This window comes from Natator depressus, chromosome 3 (assembly GCF_965152275.1).
Source record: "Natator depressus isolate rNatDep1 chromosome 3, rNatDep2.hap1, whole genome shotgun sequence".
In the NCBI taxonomy this organism is placed as follows: Eukaryota; Metazoa; Chordata; order Testudines; family Cheloniidae; genus Natator; species Natator depressus.
Window position 1 is genome coordinate 88740253 of NC_134236.1, and position 17305 is coordinate 88757557.

The following is a 17305-nucleotide window of genomic DNA, read 5'->3' on the forward strand; positions in this document are numbered from 1 at the left end:
GTCCACAGAGGATGACAACCTACTACTGCTATCAATTACTCTGTTAGCTCTAGTGGCAAAAGTCTGTATGAGGGATCTAAAGGTTCCTGTCCTGTTGATGAATCATGTGTGTGTCAATATAATACTATGTGATAGAATTACAGATTTTGCAGTTTTTTTCCCCTAAATTTTTAAAATTATACAAAACTACATTAAAATAACTAAGGTTGTAAAGTATATATATTTCCAAACTTCGAGGCATCAGGTCTTTAATTGTAGCCCACAGCAGAAATCAGAAACACATTTCAAAAGGAATGGGCACCTTGTCCTAATTATGTCCCTCCTTTCCATACCTGGCAGGGATACTTTTCCTTTTATTTACTAACTAATGCAGTCTAATGACTAATCAGCTACAGGGAAGTTTTTTAGCACGTAGTAAAGTGCCCAATCCCAAGAGCATAACTTCTAAGTTATTTCAGAATACAATACATGGTATCATGATCTGTTGTGTGCAATGCCCATTGAGTAAATTGAAGTAACAGATATGTCGTGATGTCTTATATCACATTGGTGTCTTTTTACACTTACATAAATTGGAAAGTAAGAAACCAAAAGCAACGGTGCCATAAATCAGATGACTTCTTACAAAATCAGCCTGCCTCCTCTGAAACTAATGATCTGCCCCATTACCCAGTAATATCACGGTTAAAAGTTGAGAAACATTTACGTATTTTGCAATGACAGACTTTACAGCCTTTGAACAGTAAAAAGAGGTTACCATAAACTGAGTACTCCATGAGAAAAAGGCTCAACTGGTACATTATATTCATCCAAATGATGGTTGTCTGATCACAAAAGTCCTATTGACCTCTATGTAAGACCTTTTTTCTTATCATCTCAAAAATGGTAGTTGCTTTGAACAGGCTGAGCTTGTGACTTCTTTTCCACTTTTATGGTCTAAGAAGACTGATCTTAACAGATGGTCAGCAGTTCACTTCTGCATGTCTAGATCTGAGCTTTTTTTTTTTTTCTGGTGCTGCAACCTGCCAAAAATAATTTTTGAGTAACATATTATATGAAAAATACATCAATATGATTTAAAAAAGACTTTCTATAATAGTGGCATCTTGGCTTTTTACAAGACTAATAGCTCAGTGCCCAACAATAAAAAGAACATTTCCTCCTCCCCCCCATTACCATTATTATAAAATTGACTAATATGGCCAAAAAGCAGGTTAAGTATTTGGATGAGCATAAATAGTAGAAGGCAAAATATACCATTAAACTGTTGAAAACGTTCTTAAGAGATTAAGGGTTATGTTTTACCTTTACTTGTGCTCACATAAAGTATCTTGCAGTTAAATTTTATGTAATTTGAATTAAAGAGGACATAATTCTCACATGTTTTAAAAATCTATATTTCCTTGAATTGTATCACTGGACAATGGAGACATTTTTTGTATTACTTTTATTAAAAGTGCAACTCCCACTCACTGTTACGTTGCTACCTACTTAGTCTCGGATTTTATATAGTTTAAAGCCAGAGGGGACAATTAGATCAATTTGACTTTCTGTGTAGCAGGTCATTACACTTCACCCAGTTACCCCTATGTTAAACCCAATAACTCGTGTTAGATTAAAGCATTTCAGTCCTCTGAAGACGAAGCTTGTGTGTGCTACAGGAAGAGAGCAGGAGAGTGTGCTGCCGCTAATGTCCGAGGTCCCCTAAGGGAGTACAGAGGAACATTCGGGGGGGGGGGGCGCAGCTGGGATCCAGGCTAGCCCCCACTGGGGGCAGGGAGGGAGCACCACTGAGCTCCATGGTCCCCACCACCCACCCCACGCCCAGGGGCCCCAGCCGAGGCGCCACTTCTGCCTCCAGTTATGGCCCCAGTCTCAGGCCCCTTACCCCTATCCATATCCCTCCCTCCCAGAGCCATGGCCCCGCTCCTGGCCCCAGCTCCGGGGGGCAGAGGGAACATGAACAGAGGTAACTGGGGGCATGAGGTAAAAAGTTTGGAGACCACTGCTATAGCTGAAGTGGTCCATGGTGCTGTTGAGGTGGCTTCATGAGCCATGGCAGCAAGGGGGAGGCTGGGTCTCCCAGGATCACTACTGGCATTTCAACATTCCCAATGGTAATCCACCAATAGGGAAAGAAAGTCCCTGCTTACAGTTTTCTGACCAATCCTGTGTTCTTAAAGATGCGAGCGTCATGCACCTTTGCTGACCAGCTCACACTGACATCAGTGAAACGATCCACCAGCACTTGCATAACCACAAAAAAATAGCCCTTTCTGTTGATGTACTCTGTGGCAAGGTGGTCTGGTGCCAAAATTGAGATGTGTGTGCCATTTATCACCCCACCACAGGTCAGGAACCCCACTGCTGCAAATCCATCCACTATGTTCTGCACATTGCTGAGAGTCACAGTCCTGCAGAGCAGGGGACGATTAATGGTCCTGCACACTTGCATGACAATGGCCCCCCATAGTGGAGTTCTCAACTCCAAAATGATTCCTGACTGATTGGTAGCAAACTGGCATTGCATGTTTCCACAGTGCAATTGCCACTTCTCCACTGCCAATGCAACTCTCATTTGGTGTCCCTGCACTGGGGGGCTTGGAAGAGTTTGGTACACAGATTCAAGAATGTGGCCTTGTGGATCTGAAAGTTCTGCAGACACTGCTCATCTTCCCAAACATTCACGATGCCGTGATCCCACCAGTCACTGCTTGTTTCTCAGTCCCAGAACCAGTGCTCCACCATCTCCAGCTGCTCCGTGAACACCAACAGCCATGAATAGCTTCTTTCTATGTCCCGCAGCAATATGGCCTCCAAGGAATCCTCATGTTCCCTACAGTTCTTCTTGTGGCTCCGCCAGTACTGCAGGATCATGCACTCTGTGCTTGCAATGCTCATGACAATAGTGCTGAGCTATACAGGCTCCATGCTTCTGTCACAGATGGCGAACAGCAAGGAGGGGTGTATGGGTTTGTGGGATTTTGAAAAGGAGCGAAAATTATGGGATGTAGATGAAATGATGGGAGGGAGATCATTGTATTATGGGAAATAGACCCCATGCTCCCAGTCACCCTTGTGCCCCTTGTTTTGGCCCTGTCGGGCATTGCAAAGCAGCTTCCCAAGAGAGACTGCGCTGGATAGTGGTGAGCTGCACAGTGGGATACCTACCCATGATGCACTGCACTCTGCATCAATGCAAGTGATCCTGGTGAGTACGCATACCACCAACACAAGGAGCCAAGTATGCAAATGCACAAGTGACGAACTAACTGCGGTGGCTGTTTGCCAACATAACTTAGGTCAATGTAAGTTTGCAGTGTGGACATGGTCTTACCTCTGTGTAAGAGCAGATTATTTTAGTTTGACTTAAAACCTGTTCCAAATTGACTTCAGCTAAACGGAAAAAAAGCCACTCAAACTTGAAATCAGTGTCCACATAGGCATTTATATCAGTTAACTATATCAGTTCAAATTCATACTAAGTTACATCGGTGCAACTTTCCTGCATAGACAAAGATGACAGGTGATGGAAGACTTGTAGGTAACAATCACATATGTAAATTGCCCTCTTTTTGGAAAGGTAAGTGGAAAGAAGGAAGTTGCATTTATATTTAAAAACAAAAATGTATTTTACCAAGAACTGCAGTTTATTTTAAATGCCTTATAAAAGACTGATACTTAAACAAAGAAGACAATCAACAAACAAAATTTTAATCAGTGCTCCTAAAAGTTGAATTCAATTTCCTTTTCATATTTAGAATCCCTACAAATACTGTCATTTTGCTCATTTTGAATTCAGTAAAATTTAGGCTTTTGACTATCAAATATAGAACGTTGTAACAGCCTAAGCAACTGAAAATGGAAACAAACAAATTAGCTTGCCTATTGCTATGGAGCAGAGAAGAGCCTGAGCTGCAAAGGTCACATAGAGACAGCATATGCAGAATGTCGAAGTGAAAAACAAAACTCAGTGGGAAGGGGAACAAGGGTAGGAAAGGGGTAAGGATTCAGAAGCATGCACAAGGAAGTGTTCTGGCAAAGGAGAAGGGGGGGGAAAAGTTATCTTTACCTTCTCCTCATCATCGAGGTGGTATTATTTATTTAATTATCCAAACTTACAATGGATTTTGGTTGGAAGGGGGTTAACTGATGGATTTGTTTGTGTGTATATTAGGTAAATCCCTTATTAAAGATGAAACTGTGATGAACAGGAAAAATCATGAGTCAGGTCCTCAGCTGATGTAAATTGACCTGGCTCCCTTGATTTCAATGGAGCTACTTTACAGAAGTTCTGGAGTTGGGCCCATTTTTGTGATCAGCAAGAAAATGTGGAGAAGACCCCTGTAGAGAAAAGATTGCTGTATTCAAGTTAATACACTAGAGACACCATGAATTCTCAGACTGATCGGGGGGAACATTGAACAGAAGAGAAGTGGAGTGGCTTAAATGAAATATGCAACAACTACTGCAGGGATTCAGAAAGAACTGTCACAGCTAGTAGAGCACAAGATGTACATCTTCACTTTAAATTAATAAACCATGCTATAAAAATAAGTCATTTACATCAATAAATAAATGAATAAAGCAGGCATTTTAAAGCATATTATATGCTCTTAATGTCCCCTTGGAGCCACAGCTACACACTTCATGTAATTCATGCACTGTATATGTCAAGATAAAAGTGAAGTTTGCTCATGCTAGTAGTTATCTACTTTTGAAAACTACAGAAGATTGCAGTATTTTTAATATTGAAGAAGGGACTTCTTTTCAGGGGTGTTAAAAGCCCTGAACCAACATTGAACTTAGTACCAGAAGTTAGAGCACTTTAAACTTTGCATGACAAAAAAAGCAGAAATATTCTCCTTTATTTGGGACAAACTCTTTTTGCATTTATAGCCCCAGATTTTCAAAAGTGAGAAATAATTTTGGGTGCCTAACCTGAAACACCTTAGAGGAGCTTGATTTTTAGAGGGTGAATACTCGGCGTATTCTGAAATGTCACACACTGAATGATATTTCAAGGTGGGCATGCAAAAAGAGAGTAGTATATTTTTTAAGGTGCCTCACTTTTGAAAATCTTGAGGGACTTTTTTGTTGATTTACACTGCTAATTTGAAAATAAATCACTGAAACTTGACACGTTTAATGACAAAACTTCTTTGAAAGATTCAGCAGACTTTTCACTTTTCCTTGAATTATGTCTGAATTTATGATGTTCTTCAGAGGTCCATACCTTGAGTTCTAAACCCTCAGTCAGATTAAGAGTACAAGAAATGATAGCACATTACCTATCTTTTCTTTTCACTCCAAAACTGGTGTGCACTATTACTAATTTGTCAATCTATCGGCAAACCCAGTACTGCTCACTCAGCTGTCCCTCCATTAGAGCCACAGTGAGTCACTCAGGCACACAGCAACAACACAGCTGCACTGACTTACCCTTCTAACAGAGCCTGTGTAACACTGCTTGTGGGTGGGATAGAACCTGGGACCTCCAGCATAGTGTATGAGTCACTACTGCATGAGTTAAAAGCCCCAGGGCTGCTACCTAAAGGCTGTAGCAGACTCAATCTCTAGCGGTGCTAGATGCCACTAGCAGGGGATAGGTGCTAGGTGCCACTAGAAGGGGATAGAGCACCACACCAAGCAGGCATGGGTTACACCTGCAGTGACTCAGACTTTAGCCATGTGGCAGCAGCCTATCCCTGAGCAGAGCCTGGATCAAATGACCCCTAAATTCAGTTTTTCCTCAACTTCACCAGAGCTGCAAGTCAGTCTGTGCATCAGCACTATGAAGCCAGGAATCCTCCTACTGCCTCACAGCATAACAGGCTCTCGAGACTTGCAGCCTGCTCTTGATCTGGTTCCTGCTCCAGCCTTGTCCTACTCTGACCTTGCTCCAGCCCAATTACACACATGCTTCTCCCCTGCCTCTGCTTCCCAACCCCCTGGACCGTCAGATTCTGACCACCTGGCTTCAACCTGCACCTGGACTCCAGCTACAGTATTGATTTGGCTCGTCTACAAGACAGATATTGGTTCTGACCCTGGCCTGTCCCCGGATCCTGGTTTCAGTGCTGCCCTCAGCCCAGCCCCAACCCTGTCTCCGGCTTAGACTTCAACTCCAACCATGAAGCCTAACTACCAGGAGCCAGCAGCTGACATATTAACCATCTAGTAATGTTCCTCAAAAATAAACAACTGTAAATATTTTCTGTAATAAGATTAAAGAGTTGAACTATAACAAATTTCTGCTTTAACTCTCCATTGATCAGTGGATAATGATATATGTAATACTTACATGTGTGCTTTTACTGATAAACATTTACTCTCATTCTATAGGATACCCACCAGAAATAAGATGAGTTTAATAGATTCACAGATTCCAAGGCCAGGAGAGACCATTGCAATCATCTAGTCTGACCTCCTGTTTAACAGGACATAGAACTTCCCCAGAATAACTCCTGAAGGTTTTTCAGAGATGCTCTAATCTTGATTTAAAAATTACCAGTAATGAATTGCCAGAGAATTCACCATGACCGTTGGTAAACTGTTCCAATTCTATTAAATTCTATTACAGCTTACTTCCTGTCATTTTGTCTAACTTCAATTTACAGTCATTGGATCATGTTATACCTGTCTCTGCTAGATTGAAGAGCCCATCAAATATTTGTTCTGCATCTAGGTACTTATAAGACTGTAATCAAGTCCCTCTTAACCTTCTCTTTCTTAAGCTAAATAGACTGAGCTCCTTGAGTCTATCACTATAAGGCAGTGGTTCTCAAACTATGCGGTAGGCCTCCCAGGGGAGATGTGGGAATGTGTCAAGGGAGGCACAAGCAATTGGAGGGGAGGGAGGGGGAGGAAGAGTGTTGTTTTTTGCTTGTTGTTTGTTTTTTAAAAAGAGTCTGGCCGTCAGCTCCACGCAGCTGGGGCTCGGCCATGCACACCTGGGAGATGCGATAAAGGGGACTGCTGGATCCCTGTCGCCCCGGCGCTGACAGCAGAGCCCCACTCTAAGGCTCTCCCCCCCCACCACACCAATTCCTCACCAGGAGGAGGCACCAGGGTTCCTGCTGTCAGCCCCAGGTTGGCAGCAGCAGCACAGAAGTAAGCGTGAAAAAAGTTATATTGACAAATTTCACTTTTCATATTTCAGATTAGCTTTTCACTTTTCACATTGCCACCCTTACTTCTGCGCTGCTGCTGGTGGTGCTAGAGTTGCCAGGTGTCGAAAAGGAACCCTGGTGGCTTCCCACGCCGCAACCCAGCTAGCCCGGAGGCCCCTCCAGCACCCTGAACCCCTCATTTCTGGCCCCACCCCGGAGCCCACGCCCCCAGCCAGAGCCCTCCCCCCCTCCTGCACACCAACCCCCGCCCCAGCCCGGTGAAACAAGTGAGTGAGGGGAGGCACAGTATTCCAGCAGAAATTGCACTAATAACAAATACAAGGGTAAAATAACATCTCTATTCCTACTCAAGATTCCCCTCTATGCATCCGATGATCGTATTTGCCTTCTAGACAGTGTTGCCCTGGGAGCTCATGTTGAAATCAATTATCCACCACAACCCCCAAATCTTTTTCAGAGTCACTGCTTCAGAGGATACAGTCCCCCATCTTGTAAGTACCCATCTGTAAGAAAGGAACAAATAATGTTGGCCTAGGTGTATAGCTTTAGCCGTATTACTGTTTGTTTGTCCAGTTTACCAAGCAATCTTGCAACCACTTTGCTCTAAAGTCTGCCATTCTGTTATGGTAGCATTTTACAACCAGTTTTGCGTTCACTTTTCATCTTAGTAGCAATTGGCATATGAGTTATGGCAGACTTTTGCAACCTGTGTTCAAGTGTAAATGAGGAAAAATACAGTAGGAGGAGAGAGGCTTTAGTATCAATGGACAGTTTTGTTCTTAGGTGTTGCCCCTCAATAGTATTTACAGTGGATGATCACTTAACAGTTCTCTCTGGGTCCTCTCAGAGAACAGCTGAGCCACACAAGAGCAATCTCAGGAGGGTTCACAGCCATGTGAAAAATCTCATGAACAACAATATCAAATGGCAAAAGCTGTAAAAACACACACACACACAAACCCCACACCAGCATGGGCATTTGAGAATCCTCCACAGGAAGATCAGTTATTGAGACTGGTGCAGCATCTGTGCCAAGTGCCATTCCACGTTCTAAAACCATTTGACAAATTTTAAGTAAACCTGAGAACTCAGTTATTGCCAAGTTTGCCTCACCACCAGTCACTCTATAAACTTCCCTTTCAAAAGAGGGAGGTACAGATGGATGATAATTAGCTGGGATTCCTAATGTTAAGTGATGAATTCTTAGGCAAGGGCTTAACTATTAAATAATCAAAATTGGTGTGTTGGAAACTAGGCATAATTGATGGACAAAAGGAGGGGATGGGCTATTCCACTGACCATTCCCTTTGTGGGTTCTTACAGAAAGACTTTGGGGGAGAAAATAGGGAGGAAAGGAGAGGATACTGAAGCAAACCTCACCATCATGGTTGCCACCCCAACCATTTCCTTGAGATGTCCTGACCATACTGGGCCAGAGAGCGGGAGCCAGATGACACTGCCACCTAGGGTTGCCAGGCATCCAATTTGCAACCAGAACACCCAGTCAAAAAGGGACCCTGGTGGCTCTGGTCAGCACATCTGAGTGGGCCACTAAAAGTCCGGTTGGCCGCAGTGCCAGCGGGGCAGGCAGGTTTTGTGCCCGGCTCCACACGGCTCCCAGGAAGTGGCTGGAATGTCTCTCCAGCTCCTAGGCAGAGGAGTAGCCAGGGGGCTCCGCGCACTGCCCCCATCTGCAGGCACCACCCCGAGCGCCAGCTCTGCAGCTCTCATTGGACGGGAAACACAGACAATGGGAGCTGCGGGGGTGGCGCCTGCAGGTGGGAACAGTGCTGAGCCCCCTGGCCACCCCTCCACCTAGGAGGCAGAGGAACATGTCAGCACTTCCTGGGAGTCACCCGAAGTCAGTGCCACCTGGAGCCCGCATCCCAAACCCCCTCCCATGCTCCAACCCCTTGCCTCAGCTCAGAACCCCCTCCCACACTCAAACTCCCTCCTGGAGCTTGCACCCTGCACCTCCTCCAGCACCCCAACCCCCTGCCCCAGCCATGAGCCCGCACCCCCAGCTGGAGCCCTCACCCCTGCCCTCACCCCACTCCCTTGCCCCAGACCAGTCAAAATGAATGAGTGAGTGAGGGTGGGGAAGACAGCAATGGAGGGAAAGGGGATGGAGTGAGCAGGGGGTGGGGCCTCAAGGAAGGGCCTCAGGACAGGGGTGGGACAAGGGTGTTTGGTTTTCTGCAATTAGAAAGTTGGCAATTTTACTGCCACCCCTACCAGTTCCAGCCGACTCCCAAATACCACCTGAAATTAATCAAGATTGGACTGGACAGCAGCAGCAAGAGTTCCAGCCCATCTCAACTAACTTCTTTCCCTTAACCAGAAGGGAAGTTTTTACCATCTTAGATGATATCAAAGAGACTGTCAAACTGGGGTGGGGCGTGTTGCTTAAAACTCTCTCCAGCTAAAGGGAAAGGGAACCAGGTGTGTTAAAATAAAAGCCTTATTTAATACTTTACACTGCAAATGCTTTAACTGTTTTTCCTTCTTCTCTGTATCCTTAAAAATCCTTTCAACCCTGTATTAAAGGTATGTTTGCCAGGGTACTAAGCAGGCTACTGTCTCTGTAAACCAAACCCCAAACCTTGTTCAACACTGTTGGGCAGTGACTGGGTTATTTTAAAATCTTTAGCCCATATATTCCATCTAAATTAATACGACAACTTCCAGCTTGCTTCAGTGGGCCACAATGCCAGGAGCTCTTATCAGCCACTGCCCAAGGAACCCCTCCTAATGGATCAGGGCTAGACAGCAAGATGGAGCTTCTCTTCCAATATAGACAGTACCAGCAGGAAATGTATCCAGTTATACCAATATCATTACACTGGTATAGTTAAACTGCTATATTTATATCAGTATAATTCCTCTGTGTGGATACTTATTCTGGAATAAGAGTAGCTTTCTTCAGCTTAGTTTAACCCACTTTCTAAGCAACAGAAGCGACACTGGAAAAAGGTACTCTGAGGGCTCATCTGTACAGCGAGTCATTGTGTAGCAAGCCAGGATGTGAATCCACAGCTCAATGTGGATACTGCTACAGTGCAAAGAAAGTCCTTGGAGTGAGGCTTGGTTTATTACACTTCCATGCAGACAAACTCCAAGATGCTGACACCCTTAGCTCCCACTGAATCCAGTGACAGCTGATGATGCTTTGAAACCTGCAGGAGGCATTTACCACCATGCAACATCAGGGCCCCTGTAACATTAGTGCCCCCTCAGACTCAAATTTGAGTCACTTCCATGATTCTTACTAATATATTACTTACCTACCATCTATGGAAGACCTTAACATAGTATGATGCTTTAAATATCCACAAGAATTAAACACGATAGTATCCTGATAAGTAATTGACTTGCTCCCACCCACTGCAAAGAGGGAAAAAGAGGTAGTGTGTGATGTATGTCTAGATACGGTCAGGTCATACAAAGTGACAAAACAGTATAAGAGAAAGTATTAAATAGTTTCACAACATTAGGTAGAAGTGACGAGGGGAAGCTGTAAAATACTGGCACACTTTCAACTAGATGGCACATCTTTATTGAATGAATGTACATGTGCAAGAAGTGACCACTCAAGAGACAAGCATAAAATGGTTTCATAGGAGAGCTGCTCTTTAACTAAAGGTCAAGCAAAATTGTGCTAGAAACCACATGGCAATATTTTTAAGTGGTCACTTAAGAAAGAGAGTTGCTCATTTGGAGATTATTCATAAGATTACAATAGGGAAGGAATCTAACAGCTAATTTTTCTAAAGTACAATAAGTTAGAGTCTGCTGTATCTAGGTATCACTTTAAGGAATAGAATTATTTCTTAAAATTATTATTTTTAAACAGAAATGCTGAACTTCAGTCTACTTTTTCATGAGCAACATTCATTTAAGCTTTATTTTATTTTGCTTTGTTTTCTTTAAGAATTTTTCAACCTATTAAAATGTAGATATATTTGTTAAAAAAATAAAACAAAACAAACAAACAAAAAACCACTGTAATACAGTAATTCCCTGGGGAAGGAACCCCTTCCAACCAGGAACTTCACACTGTGGCTTTTGAGCGGTTTCTTCATGGACACCCAACAGTTTGCCACAGTTGTAAGGTAAGATTCATTTGTGGAAAGAATAAATGTAAAAAGGTTTTCCTTTTATCATCTGCAAAATAAAATATATATCTTAGTTCCACTATGCTACCTCTAAAACACATCATATAGTTTAGCAAAACAGCCTTCCATGCTCCTTTCTCTTTCCAAACTAGAATTTAACATACAAGTTATTATAATTAATATCAACTCTGCACAAAGGTGGATGTCATTAATAACTAACACCAAACACCCACTACCTTCCATGATGGTCCTCATGGTCAATAGGCCTGAATGGACACTTATCTATTTATGTGAGAATGAAAAGTTATATGAGTAAGCATAATAAGTCAACCAGTGCAAAGGAAATTAAATAGTTTACAATAGTTTTTCCTCTAAAAATTGAGGATTACAGAATTATTCTTGACTAAACTATTAATTTACAGAGTAATTTTACCATTCCTACATTCATAGATGTGTGGTAAGTAGATAGCAGATTCAGGCAAACTCACCCTGGGATCTGAAAGCCAAGTCGCGTTTCCTTTTCACACATCACCACCAGTAGTAGATATTCTGAACGCCAAATGAAGCCCTCAGTTAATAGTGTGGCACCCCACTGCCTTTAAATTAGGCCCTCAATGGGACTGCTCAGGTGCAATTGACTGGAACTTAAATAAACAGTTCTGTTGGTGATGAACAAAGTAGATAGAATCTAGCTAATTCAATATTAGCTCTGTTGGCTCTGAAGAACCAGCAGAAGTAAAAAGTAGTTGAAACTTAAATTTTGTTAATCAGGTAAACTGATGTGACACTGAATGCACACAAAGAGAAAGTCTGTTGAGTTTGGAGACAATTTATGCAGTCACTATTCAAAATAGGGTCACACTTAAATAGTCTCTATTACAACTTGGTGCACAAAAATATTTTCTAGCAAAAACAAAAAAAGCAAATAAATTATTAGGAATGGGCCAGATTCACTGGTATGCTTCAATTGTTTTGTGTCACTCTGGTGAAGCAAAGCAGCCATAACTAAATCTTAAATAACAAGTTAATCTGGCCCCAAATTCTTAATTCACACATAAATTGTCACCATTCTAACCAACAGAAGAAAAAAAGATGCTGGATAAAATGTTCAAAGACAATCTCTTCCATGCAAACAGTGAGTGGAGCAAGCATGGCTTTCTGGAGCTGGCACAGCAAGTTATGCTGCATCAGTTAAAGTTTTTCATAAGCACTTCAACATGCTGAATGAAGGAGGCTGAAGTTTGCACAGACTTGTGCAAGTTGCTGGATATCCTCAACCGCAGCTACTTACACACCACCACTAAATGAGGAAAAATCCAAACCAGTGAGAATGCACATTTCAAGAGGAGAAAGTGCGGAAGACGCCAAGAACTAGTGGGAGGCAGATACCCTGTGGAGCTTGAGGTCTGCGTGGCCCTGGGGACCAGGAGAAGAAGAGAAGAAAGGAACCCTAATGAGCTCATATAGCCTGATTTTCAAAGATACTGAGCACCCACAGTTCCCACTGACCTCAGTGGCTTACCTCTACTGAAAGTCCAGACATAGGCCTCCAAAGCCCCTTGCTCCTTAGCTCCCAGTCAACCTTTCCAATTCCCCAGCTGCCCACTTTATTTCTAGTCTCATTGCTTGTCATTCCCAATTCTCCTAAAAAATTGCCATCCTGGTGGATTTCTTAAAGTTCCCAGTAATAATGACCAGTCATGCTCACTTTATAAAAAGTGAAAGTTTTGCTGGACCCAGTTCAGACTGGAGGCATTTTTCTACAGACTTCAGTATGTACACAGGTGTGCTAATTAAAGGGAGCAGAATGAAATAAGAGGATCATGCAGAGAGCTTAAACTCCAAAGGGCACTAGGAAGCAGGGAGCCCTGTAGGTGTCTTTGTTCCCTAGCTCCAAAGAAGTCTTCCCCAACTTAGCTCAACAGCCTCACCACTTCATGCCTTGCCTCTCCGGTGTGCACTCTTCAAAGTCTTCAGGAACTATCAGAGGAACAATACACACTTTATAAACAGCACCACTGGTCATGCATAATTTATTATAAGCTCATTGGAAGCAGCATTCATTTGAACCTTCAAAGATCTGCAGTACTTCCAGTAGACTTTGTAATATAATGCACTGAAAACAAATACAGCTATATCCTGTTATTTAAAAAATAATGGATTTTCACCAACTCAAAAAAACCTTTGATAGGTATTAAGTCTCAGCTAAGTTTCCTAGTTAAACTTAACATTCCTTCCTATATCTATAATATGGTATTACCACAATACCTAGAGCTAAGATAGGGACCCCATTGTGCCAAGCACTGTACAAACCCACAGCCAGAGACAGTCACTGCCCTGAAGATCTTAAAAATCTAAATACACAAGGCAAAGGGAAAGAGAAAAGTATTTTCCCAGGGTCAAACAGGAAGTCTGTGGTACAGCTGGGAACTAAACCCAGGTCTCCTTCACTCTAATCCTGTGTATAAACCATAGAAGCAGTACCTCTTTGTTATTATTGTTGTTAAAAAATCCAGTCTTCAAGACAGCAGTAATATAAAGCAATTTCTAGTGATTACATCAGAAAGACCAACTTTTCAGAAAGGAAGTATGCTTTTCACATCTAGCGTGTGAAGATCCATACTTGGGATATTAGATAGCAGGATTGAACAGGTATTTGGTCAAGAAGCCAAGTCAATAAATAACTTTGTAATTGTGTGAATAAAGTCCCAGATAGCAGCTTTGCATATCTCAATAATGCCAACATTCCCGAAACACACTGTAGAAGCTACTTTGAAGATGGTAGAAAGTGCTCGATCTTCAAGTACTGTGATACCAGCAAGGTTACAACAGATCTGTAAAAAAAGTTTGATTCACTCAGGCTATCACCCTAGCATGCAGATCTGTTCTGACAGTATTACTAAGAGAAAGAAGGTTACTTATCAATAAGTCTAGCTACTGTACATTGCCAGTACAGATCCACACGCTTCACTACTCATCCCCACTTCCTGGTGTCTAAACAGTGGAAGAACTAGAGTGCTTTCCTTTTTACACTCCATAATTATACAAGAGAAGATGGAAAGCTAATGACATCACTCTACATTATAACAAATTCTGACCTTACTATAGTTTTAAACCAATCTGCTACTGTTCATTACAAAATGAAAGAGCTTGCTTTTCTATTGATGAATGCAGAGTATGCCGTTAAGTATCAAACAGTCATTGTGTCCATTCAGAAAGAGGAGGAACTTCTCTGCCCACTTTTAAAATTCCTATTTGGATAGAGGGACCATTACACAGCAGGATTTTTGTTTTTGAAATGGGGGGAAATTCTGTGAAAACAAAGATCCAAACTTTACATAGGTGTAAGAAGTGAAGTAATATATTCAAATTTGTCAAGTGTCTTAGAATTGTTTTGTAGATTACTCTTGTCACAGATTAACCTGAAAGGGTACATGAGCACATCTACAAATTTTATTTACTTCATATTAAGTACTTTCATAATGCATCATTTGGGTTTAAGTTATTCAGCACACAATAATCCAAAATAGTTACTGAATACATAATGCAATAAAGTGATCCTAGTTACTATTAAAACTACTTACAAGATTCCTATAAACTAGGCATAATTTGAAAAAGAACATTATAAATGTGTATGTTATTAACCTTCAAAATGGTTGTCATAAATATAAAGGGAAGGGTAAACCCCTTTGAAATCCCTCCTGGCCAGGGGAAAGCTCCTCTCACCTGTAATGGGTTAAGAAGCTAAAGGTAACCTCGCTGGCACCTGACCAAAATGACCAATGAGGAGACAAGATACTTTCAAAAGCTGGGAGGAGGGAGAGAAACAAAGGGTCTGTGTGTCTGTCTATATTCTGTCTTTGCCGGGGACAGACCAGGAATGGAGTCTTAGAACTTTTAGTAAGTAATCTAGCTAGGTACGTGTTAGATTATGATTTCTTTAAATGGCTGAGAAAAGAACTGTGCTGAATAGAATAACTATTTCTGTCTGTGTATCTTTTTTGTAACTTAAGGTTTTGCCTAGAGGGGTTCTCTATGTTTTGAATCTAATTACCCTGTAAGGTATCTACCATCCTGATTTTACAGGGGGGATTTCTTTATTTCTATTTACTTCTATTTTTATTAAAAGTCTTCTTGTAAGAAAACTGAATGCTTTTTCATTGTTCTCAGATCCAAGGGTTTGGGTCTGTGGTCACCTATGCAAATTGGTGAGGCTTTTTATCCAACATTTCCCAGGAAAGGGGGGGTGCAAGTGTTGGGAGGATTGTTCATTGTTCTTAAGATCCAAGGGTCTGGGTCTGTAGTCACCTAGGCAAATTGGTGAGGCTTTTTACCAAACCTTGTCCAGGAAGTGGGGTGCAAGGTTTGGGAAGTATTTGTGGGGGGGAAAGACGTGTCCAAACAGCTCTTCCCCAGTAACCAGTATTAGTTTGGTGGTGGTAGCGGCCAATCCAAGGACAAAGGGTGGAATATTTTGTACCTTGGGGAAGTTTTGACCTAAGCTGGTAAAGATAAGCTTAGGAGGTTTTTCATGCAGGTCCCCACATCTGTACCCTAGAGTTCAGAGTGGGGGAGGAACCTTGACAATGGTAGTCAGTTTTTCTGGGTCTTGATGGAATAAAAACAACTGAGGAGAGATTATAGAGGTCTACAAAATCATGAATGATGTGGAGAAAATGAATAAGGAAGGGTTATTTATTCTATAGTAGGGTCCTCAGTGGGCTGGGTCAGGCTGTAAGTGTTTGCTATATTATACTGAATTTCTTTTACTACTACTCCCATAGATGAGGCCCTCAATTCCAAACTAGACAAGACAATGAGACATGGCTGCTGCACAGTGATACTGGTATCAGTTATTTGATTACAGTGCCCAAGAGAGTCCTAGGTGAACATGTACGCATTACAGCAACACATAAAAGGGAAGATCCCCAAAGAACTTACAATCTAACTATTCCTGAAAATTATATTAAATATGCTTTTTGAACTTCAACTGTATTTATTGTGTTTTTTGGGGGGGAGAAAAAGATTAATGGGGACCAGGACCCAGTCATATTATAACACATTATTTCTCATGCTAGTCAAATAGGTCCTGTGATCTGAATGAGGGCCCTGTGTAGACACCACCCACCATCCATGCCTGTTGATACCCTTGAGCTGTGGAGCAGCTGGGTCAGCTATACCAGTGACTATATCAAGTTTGGACTGCATAGGGTCCTCATAACTACGCTAGAGGAGCATATTGCAGAGCATTTTACTATCCTGACCGAAGGGAGCAAGGGAGATAAAAGTCAAGACAGTGGTTGCAACTGAACCCTCCTTTCAAAGAACAGTATACCGTACGTGAAACGTTTTCTTTACTGTGCTGTTCATGAGCGCTGCTTTGGAGGCTAGTCCCAGTCAGCTGTTGCACACAATGGGTGTGTAGAGTGCTGGGCCCCTTGCGCCCTGACTGTTAACCACATCATGACCAGAACAAATATGGCAGTGGTCAGTGAGACCAGTTTTGCTGTACTAGTATGGCTTCCCCACCCTCCCAGAGCAACACAAAACGTTAAAAACCCAGAGCTGTTCTACGAAACAACCTACCCCTCTCGCAACGGACTTTATTGGCCTCTAGTCCATTTTCCAATGAGAACAGCAATTAGCTCCTGGTGAGCTTTGGTACCATGCCATGTCCTGACCTCCTTACCTTTCTTTCTTTCTCCAGCAAATCACTGTCCTGCAAATTACAATTTCTTTAGGGGATGTTTAGTGAAAGGAGTAGGAGTAAAACTGACAGGGGTTTGGGGTGATTCTGAGGGGAGCTGGAGGATGAGTTGGAGGCCATGCAATTGTTTGTGCTAACCTAGGTGAGCTGCAAGGACCCTGTGCTTGCATAATGATGATTTAAAAATAATCTTTTTGCATTTGGAGATGAATCAGACAAACCAATATGGCCACTTGAGAAGATAATTCTCAAAACCAAGAAGCAGGGAGCCCTGGGCTGCATGGCCACACCATCTGCTCTCATATTAGTATATGCTAATTGGTCCTACAGGCACAAAAACACCCACTAAA

The 17305-nt window shown here is 42.3% G+C and overlaps 1 protein-coding gene across 11 annotated transcripts in view; it reads right to left on the reverse strand.

The window, feature by feature from the left end:
* HS3ST5 (heparan sulfate-glucosamine 3-sulfotransferase 5) overlaps window positions 1-17305 on the reverse strand; it is a 255464-nt gene that overhangs the window by 209580 nt on the left and 28579 nt on the right. The gene's annotated exons all lie outside the window — the stretch shown is intronic.